The sequence below is a fragment of the Panthera tigris genome, chromosome B4 (genome assembly GCF_018350195.1).
Source record: "Panthera tigris isolate Pti1 chromosome B4, P.tigris_Pti1_mat1.1, whole genome shotgun sequence".
NCBI lineage: Eukaryota > Metazoa > Chordata > Mammalia > Carnivora > Felidae > Panthera > Panthera tigris.
In genome coordinates this window covers 30,342,600-30,352,269 of record NC_056666.1, presented here as the reverse complement: position 1 = coordinate 30,352,269, position 9,670 = coordinate 30,342,600, and positions in this window count along the sequence as shown.

The following is a 9,670-nucleotide window of genomic DNA, read 5'->3' as shown; positions in this document are numbered from 1 at the left end:
AAGTAGTGGGCCTCTAATACACCACAGCTGGAAGTTGGTGCCTTCAGCATCGCCTGTGATAGCAGAAGTTAAAAGCAGCCTAAACATCTACAATAAGGGAATAGTTGAATAAACTATCTGGATCCACATTATGGAATACTTTGCAGAAGTTAGATCAATATATACTGAAATGGAAAGATAGAAGAAATGTATATTTTTGGAATGAAAAATTATAAGGATAGAATAATACGTATAGTAGGATAGCATCTGTCATATATAAATTGAATGCTACCCACCAGATATATGTCCTGGTGGTGTGTGTGTGTATGTGTGTGTGTTTATAAGGAAAAGTTCTGGGAAAAAAAAAAACAGAGAAAATTGACTAGTGTTTTATGCAGCTTTTTGAGTCAGAAAGTAGGGGTAGTGGGGGAGGGTGGGCTTAGGGAAGTTTAGCTTTATTTGCTATGTTTAAAATTTGGATAAAATATTTATTACTTATATATTTTATTTATGTATGCATTACTTTCAATTTCATTACTTTTAATTTTTACTACTTTTTGCTATTAATTATAGTATTTATTTGTTATTTATATATTTTGAAAGAAAGGTAAAGAAAAGTTTCTCCAGAGCAAGGGGCACAGCAAGCGATCAATACATGTTGTTACAGATATTGTTAAATGGGTGAGTGGTTCTCCCGCAGTGAGCCATTTAGTTTGTTTGATCCTTACATATCTCAGACCTTTGTCTTAAAGCTGAAGTTTTTTTTTTTCCATTTTATCTTAGCAGATGCTTATTTCTTCTGTTTTTGCCCTCCCATTGGGCATTTTGAAAATTCAAAGAGTGTGGTCAGTTTCCTGCCTATTGCCGGCCCTCTCCTAGGCCTGCTTTCCATTCTGCCAGCTGCCCCTCCCCCATGGTGGGGAGAGAGTTGTGTTTCTGGATCTCCCTGCTACCGGATCACCATTGTGCTCTCTGGTGGCCATGAGCATTGACTCGTGCTCAGTCCTGACATGAGCTTTCATGGACAGGGTCTGTCCACATCTTATCAACAGAACACAGGAGTGGTCCCTATTGGCTGAAAGGAAAAAGAATTAAGATTTATTTTTTCTTTCTGGAGGTGATTGACCCAGGGGAAGAGCGTCCTACTACTGAACGTGAGCTGCCAAACTATTCTGTGGACAATTAGGTCTCTGCAGCTCATTGCATATCAATACATATGTGCAAATTTAGAGATATAAAAGCTCAAGCCAAACATATTTATCTACCCACAGTGGGGAAAAATGTTCACAGTACATTATGTTAACTGTCGATCTAAGTTCTTTTTAACACATAAAAACAGCTGTCTTACTTTTCACACAAGTCAGCAGCCTGCAGAATTCTGTTACCTGAATCAAATTTAACACAATTAAAAGAAAAACAATGCGCTTTATGATGAGAGACAAGGAAGATTCCATCTCTAGTTTGTGGCAAGAAGGCACGGGAGCAGGATGAATCTACAGGAAGGTATGCATCGTGAAGGTAATGTGCTCTGGTGTTTAATACCACTATTTGGCCCTGTTGAATTCCTCACATCAAATAATGATGTTAGTCTCACCCTTGTCCCCACCAATTAAACCCCAGCATGATGTTCAAATGATAGCCAGCACCGACAAGTTCTAGAAGCTTTCCCTTCCTGGGTAATTTCCTAACTTTAAAAAAACGTCTTTCTTAAGTGGTTTCCACCCACACAAACTGATGAAAAGCATATGCTGAATAGAGTGCAGTACTGGAGAGTAACAGAGGAGACAGGAGTTCTTGTGAATAAAACATTCCCTCTTCTGGCCCTTTGCCTCAGACTGTCTTCAGTCTACAGGTACTTGTGGCCCATCCCCCTCTCTACCAACTGCAAACCTGTGGGTCTCCAGTGGAAGCTCCACCCCCAGAGGCCACTCCCCCACCCATGGATACTGTTTCCTCCTTCCTGCTGAAGAGCAAAGGCCACCTCCAGACTGGGACCAGCCAGATGGGATCCCCTTTCTCACTCCCTGTGCCTTCCTCCATCCCAGGGTGGCCTTGAGAAGACACAAGCATACTTTTTCCCAAGTCAGGGTCATCTCATCTCTGAAGGGCCCCTTCTGCATGGAGTTTTTCAAGACCCCAGAGTTACTAACAAGCCATATTCTTCCTCCTATTAATTGAAAATATTACTGTTATTTTGTCTGTGTCTTTTAAGATACCATATTATAAACATGTAGACAATTGTAGGTCCAGCCTGTCCAGTGATCTTGTGAAACTATATGTCTGACAGGAGAGTTAAGGATGCCCAAGCTTTACACTTTGGAAGTGTGATGAGCAGACCATTAGGTCCAAACCATCGCCAGTGGCTCTGTGTGGAATGTCCTGTCTGTGAAGCAGGCAAATAGGACTGAAACTTTGGCGGGAACAGCCTCTCCTCCACCTCCCATGGTGAGCCTCTGCTTCAACCACACCTCCTCTGTTGGACTGCCTCAGTGGCCTCCTTCTAAGTTTCTGGGCTTCACCTCTCTTGTTACCTGTCCTGAGTCTTTCCCCAGTTCCCTTGTGTTGCCTACTGAATTGTATTAACATTATACCTAATACTTGTAAACAGAGATCCTTTACTACAATCTACCTTGCCAGCTGTTGTGGGATGAATGTGTCCTCCAAAAAGATTCACATCCCATTTCTGCTACCTGTGACTATGACCTGGTTTGGAATAGGGGGCTTCCAATTGTGATTAGTTGAGATGAGGTCATACTGGACAGTAGGGCAGGCTCCTAATACAACGTGACTGATAGTCTTGTTAGAAACAAGTTACAGTAGGGCACCTGGGTGGCTCAGTCAGTTAAGGGTCTGACTTCAGCTCAGGTCATGATCTTGTGGTCCATGAGTTCGAGCCCTGCATTGGACTCTGTGCTGACAGCTCAGAGTCTAGAGCCTGCTTCAGATTCTGTGCCTCCCTCTCTATGCTCCTCCCCTGCTCTCACTTTATCTCTCTCTCTTTCTCTAAAATAAATAAACATTAAAAAAACATTTTAGAAAAAGAGTCACAGAGATACCCACTCAGAGGGAGGAAGTCCATGTGACTACAGAGACAGAGATTGGTGTGATGCAGTTACAAATCAAGGGACACTAGGGGCACCTGGGTGGCTCAGTTGGTTAAGTGTCTGACTCTTGGTTTAGGCTCAGGTCATGATCTCACAGTTCGTGAGTTTGAACCCTGATCCATACTGACAGTGTAGAGCCTGCTAGGGATTCTGTCTCCCTCTCTCTCTGCCCCTCCTGCACTCTCTCTTTCTCCCCCCCCCCCCAACAAATAATAAACTTAAAATATAAAATCAAGGGCACTAGAGATTGCCAGGGGCCACCAGGAGCCACGGGAGGCTAGGAGACAACACAGAGCAGATTATTCCTCAGAACTCCCAGAAGGAATTAACCCTGCTTCCACTTTGATTTGGGACTTCTGACTTCCAGAACTGTGAGGAGATAAATTTATGTTATTTTAAATTACCCAGTTTATGGTACTTTGCTATAGGAAACTAATGTTGCAAGCCCCACCTTCCCCTCCTTCCCCATCCTGAACGCATCAGGATACTCCACTGACCTCTGCACACACCACCCTCTCATCAGCTACCTGTGTCTCACCAGGAGTTTTTGTATGTTCATGATCAAACATTGGAGACCACAGAGAATGTACTCTCAGAAAAAAAGGCAGTCAAATTCTCTTGGACCACAATGACCTCTGACTAATGAGGCATTTACTTCCTGGGTGGAGAACCTTAGTTGTCAGGAAAAGATTCATAATATAAAATAGATAAGTGCAGATTATAACATGACATCCATACAGTCTTTCCCCATACAGTTTACTTATTTATTTTGAGAGAGGGAGAGCACATGTGTGGGTCCACACACACACACATGTGCAGGGGAGGGGAAGAAAGGGAGGGAGAGAGAATCCCAAGCAGGCTCCGTGCTGTCAGCACAGAGCACGATGTAGGAATTGAACTCACAAAACTGTGAGATCACAACCTAAGCCGAAACCAAGAGTCGGATGTATAACCTACCGAACCACCTAGGTGCTCCTCCCCACAAAATTTAAATGTTTGTGGCCAATATTGTATGCAGGGAAAATCAGAGAGTGTGAGTATCATAAAGTTGGGTGCCCCAAAGGAAAGGTGTCCCCTGAAGACTGTCCCGAGTCAGGTTATTATCTAAGAGTGGAATCACTGACATGTAGGACATAGGAAACACTCATAATAGGTAACTTCTCACTATTTGACCATGTGGACTATGACCAAGTCCATGGTCAAATGTTAGGGCTTCAACCTTGAAGGTCAGATTTTTCTAGCTGTAATGAAACTACAGGAAATTGGAATACATTTGCATTTCTGCTTTTAGTTTCTTTCTTTTTCTCTCTTCAGCTATCTATAGGCAGTAACTTTCCCTGACTTTAGTTCAAGAAAATAATGGAAAGTTTTTTTTTTTTTTTAAATCTCACCCCTCCCCTTATTTGTTGTGCTGGTGGCACTTAGGAGGCATCTATAGATACACAGAGAAAGAAAGAATAGTTGACTGAGTGAGGGAGTGAATGGAAGTCTTTAAAACCTAAATTAATACGCTGAAGTCTGTCATCCTGATATCTTTCCCAGGGCAAACTAGCAGGAAGGGCAGTTGCATCCATTATGGTGTTCCCATGGGAGTGGGCGTGCTCCCCAGGATCCGAGGACAGCAACTTTTCCTCACTCAGTAAGAACAGCTGGTACTTCTTTCAGTGTTTGGTTAGGAAGAAATTCTTTTCAGAAATCATGAAGGATTTTGTCTTCATTAAGTGATAGAGTTTTTTTTACATTTGCATATTTCTAGTTTTTTGGTTTTTTTTTTTTAACTCTATGCTATATCCATGGGATTTGTGGAACTAATTGGAAACAAAATTCTGATATTCAATCCAGTCAACCTTTTCCCACATGCTTGCTTTTTCAGAGGGGTTAGAACTTTCTCCAGCTTGGGGGTAGTACAAACTGCAACTTAACTTCAAAATCGGAAGTTTGAATTGAAACACACTGGGTTTCAATTCAACCGGGCAGCCGTGGACGGACCTGGGTGCACCAGCTGTGTATCCATTCCTCTTTACGACTGTCTCCTTATCTGGTTCTGAGCAATGTGGAAACACTGGCCTGGGTGTACAGACACACGCACGCACACCAGAGACATGTGCAGACATCGATGCTTCTATTCTGTAGGGAAGATGGTAAGTTACTGGAGGGCAGGTATATTTTATCAGTTAATTCACTTCATTGGATTGAAATTCTATATGCGCCATTGGCTCCACTCAGGAGCCCCCTGATTGCAGGGGAGTGTTAGCACACGGCCGTAGGCAAAGCTGCACAATTGAGCAGCCAGAAGTATTTAGTGTTGCATTTGTTGTTGATTTTGAAAACAAACAAATGTGTATTGACGTAAAGCAATCTAAAAATTCAATTCAGGCATACTGACTTTTTCACACTTAGGCATCAGAGAGTAGCTGAGAAATGAAAGATTCAACCAATGATGGATATGTGCCAGCCCCTGGTTGTAATGCACATTTGAAGGCTTCTCATCTCAAGCGTCTCTCGCAGTGTTTAGCATGAAGACAGCGCTCTGGTTGGTTGGTGCTTTCAGGGTTTTAAGGGGAGTGGAAAAATGCAAATGATTATGTTTTAGTACAATTATTTTTTCCTCCAAGGCCTTCACTCTGTCAGGATGCACACAGAGGGATCTCTATGTGAAATCTATCCCCACAACCTCTGGACTTTTCCAGACACCTAGCTGACATAGTCAAACTATGTTCTGTAACCCAGGGCAGCCCATATCTCTGGGTAAATCGAAATGATGCAGGATTTGAGAAACCACTGTTTGGTGCAGGCCTCCCAAATAAAGTTGCTACGTTTTGATAGATGGCTCATTACAGGGATTCCCAATCTTTTGGGAATTGGCACACTTTGTTATCAGGACTGTGCTAGCATCAACTCTCCCCGTTTTCTAAAAGCTTGTATTTTAGACCCATGAGCTAGAATGCTAAGAGAATTAAAATTATTGTTACTTCTTGAGGTAGTTTATAAAAATGTGGGAGTTTTCTGTGTTCCAATCACTGAAATCTTCACATCCTGGGACACCACCAAGATGGCGAAGTGCTGATCTGTCATGTTTGTAGTGTGGGAAGAGCTGCCATTCCCTAAAACCCAGTATTGTTTAACACAGGTGCGTCTTTGTACACACACCAAACAGTACGGTTCCCAAATAACAGGCGGCTGTTATTTAATGCACTGAGTTAAACAGAGTAATTATAGGTTCCGAGGAGACAGGCCGCTGTGGATTGGAGCTGCCTCAGTTTGGGCTTTCTTTTTGTGGAAGTGTTTTAATTATATCCTTAAAGGCCTGGAATTCATAAGAAACCAAAAAAGCAATACATAGATATTCTTTCTGGGGGTGTATTGGTTATTGAATTTGTTTTGTAAAGTGATGCAAGGAAATGTTGGAGAGGCTATAAATACTTCAGAAGAGTTGCTTATCTCCAGGTTTCTAACCTCAGGATAAACCCGGAAGTGTAACACTTCAGGTTGTTTTTTTAGTCGGGAGGGGTACGTAGCACTTTTTTTCAGTTTTCTGGGTCTGAAGGATGGCCGACTTTCCTATGTTGATGTTCTAGCAAATATTGATTGCAATCATCTTGGGTAGCTGCAGTAACTCTAAGCTATAAAGTAAAACAAGAAGGTTTATACTGTTGGCATTTTCATAATGGGATACAGTTTAAGAGCTTTGTCTTTTATCCAGATTTGAACTTGTTTTTATAAGTTTAGAAGAAAATTTTTTATAAGTTTAGAAGAATATCATATTCATTGAAAGATTATAAACATGCTTCCTATTTCTTGAGCCATATGGAATGCATGATTAAATGCACTGAGAAAACATGTAACAGTGCCTACAAAATTATTTATATTGTATTTGATGCATTAAAAAAGAAAGAGGATATTTTTAAGTTGAGACTGGTGATGACTTCCTTCTGGAATCTACTGTGAGTGTGTGTTTATCACATGCCAACCAACCAAGCAAATCTATGAATCAGTCGTTTAGTGGGGGAAAAAAAGTGGGTCAAGCCAGTTGTTTGGCCCGATATAGCTAAAATGATTGCTTAAATGACCTAATGTTTTGTAGCCAATATGTTGTCATGATGTAGTTATAGTCCAAATTAGTTTCGGGTAGAGAATAGACAAAGGATAGATAAGACCATCTGACTATCTCCCTGTTTTTTTTCTATGTTTAGTATCATGTTCTTTGCTTTTCTCTCTGCTGAGGACAATGTGATTCTCCCAAGTGCAGGAGGAATGTTACCTCCCAACACTCTTCCATAATCTCATCTACAAGATGAGAACAGAGAAAAAGTGAAATCATCGCACTTTATAGATTCATGAATTCTGCTTGCACTTGTGGTATGATCATCTAAACACCTGCTTACTTGTATACTTAGTATTGGTTTACATAACACTGAAAATCAAAGAATGTAGAATGTAGAAATATTACTCTGTTCAACTATTAAAGCTGCAATATGGGGCCCCAGTTTGGCTCCACAGGTGACCATGTTCAGAGAGCTCCTGATGTGACCGCCAGGCATCTAGCCACGTGATAGGCAGGAATCACCCAGGAAAAGTCTTGGCCTAAGCAGAGTATGTATTGAGGCACATGGAAGAACATTTAAAAAAATATATTAGTTTTCTTTATTTTTGAGAGGCAGAGAGAGACAGAGTGTGAGCAGGGGAGGGGCAGAAAGAGAGAGAGACACAGAAACAGAAGCAGGCTCCAGGCTCTGAGCTGTCAGCACAAAGCCCAATGCGGGGCCCGAACTCACGAACCATGAGATCATGACCTGAGCCAAAGTCGGACACTCAACTGACTGAACCACCCAGGTGCCCCATTTTTAAAAGAAATTTTTTATTAGTTTTCTTTATTTTTGAGAGGCAGAGAGAGAGAGAGACAGAGTGTTGGCACATGGAAGAACATTTTTATGTGCACTGTAATATCTGTCACTCTAATTTCACTCATCCAAGCCCCCAAGGGTTCAAATATCAGTCCTAGGAAGAGGAAGCTACAGTAGGAATTGAGTGACAAAGGAAAGAACTGTTTCCTAAGAGAGATCTGGCCTTGTGGCCTACATGGTAGCACAGCACCCGTGTGGATGGAGGACACTTTTTCCCTTTAAGCTTATTGTTGGGACATGAAACAATTCCAGCAAAAGGGCCTTTGCTGTGTCTTTGCTATGGCACAGTAGCACCTTGCAGGTGCCTTCAGTTAGTTGCATTTCTGGTAACCACTGCGGTCTTTGGTACCAAGTCAGAAATGTCATGGTATCAGTAGTGTCTTTAGATGCTGGTGGAAAGATCAGTCACCCTAAACCACCTTATCACGGGTAGCTTTTTCATGTAAAGCAACTTTTTCATGCTTTGGCATGGCATGACATGGTGGCACAGCAGCAGACAGCAAGAATAAAAGATAATGGCAGGTGCTACATGGTATCTGGGAGGGCTCAACATCCAGGAAATAAACTCCAGAGTCTACCCTAGTAGGGAACTCAGTATTTGTGGGGACAGGCCATTCTGTGGTTGAGCAAATGTACCATTTTGCTACAATTAGAATGACCCTATTGTTGTTCCTAGGCTGGTGTGGTGTTGCTGAACATGGACCACACTTCAAAGGCTTAGACTAAGTTGCTCTGTAAGGCTGTGGATTTCTTGTATCCCAACCTGTTGGCAAGAATTGCTTTTTGAAAATTTGAAGGGAAACTCTTTCAGTGCAGAGATGCTGTCGAAACTCTGTTATCTTGTCAACCAGGGTGTCAATTACACTGGGCTTGAAGAAGCATGTTTGTAGCTCCCCCGCCATGTATGGTTTCTTGGAATTTCAGACAGCAATCCTCTCCATACAGTGCACACAGCATTTCTGTCATAATGTGAGAATGGGAATCATATGCTCTCCCTTCCTGAGGGGGAGAAAACTATTCTCTAAATGTTTTCCAGAAATGACACTGTTTTTCATTATCTGGTGCATTTCATGTCTTGTCGTTCAGCTCAATGCGTTGGATTCGCATCACGGTGTTGTCTCCACAGGCTGCAATGGGGCACCGGTGTTTTCCTCTGCTGTGAGTTTGGAAAGTACATATCCATTTCTCTTGAGAAAAGAAAACAAGACTAAATTCTTCTTCCCTGTCTTTCCACCTTACCCTCTGCCACCTCATTTACTGTATGACAAGTGTGTTAGTACGGTCTTGAAAACATATCCCCAGAAATACAAAATTGACGTTGAAATAATGGACATAGCTAAGGTGTCATAAGCATTTTCATTGCCATAATTTACTGTTTAGAAATCAACTTGGTTCTTGAAGGGATTTTGCAAAATATAATCTCACAGTACATTTCAAGACAGAAGGAGGCCATATGGTCTATCCAAACCCATCCACCTGTCTGTCTAATGTTTGTATCATGGAATTTTTTTCTTCCTTGTCTGGCTCTTCTTTGAATATACTCACAGTTGCATGTTTCATTGTTGCCTTTGGTGGACCATTTCACACATTAATTATTCTCTGCATAAAGAAGTTAGGTACTTTTTTTTTCTTCTTCCTAAGGGCTGAAGGGGAAAAGGCTGACTATGACTAACTTGAATCTTA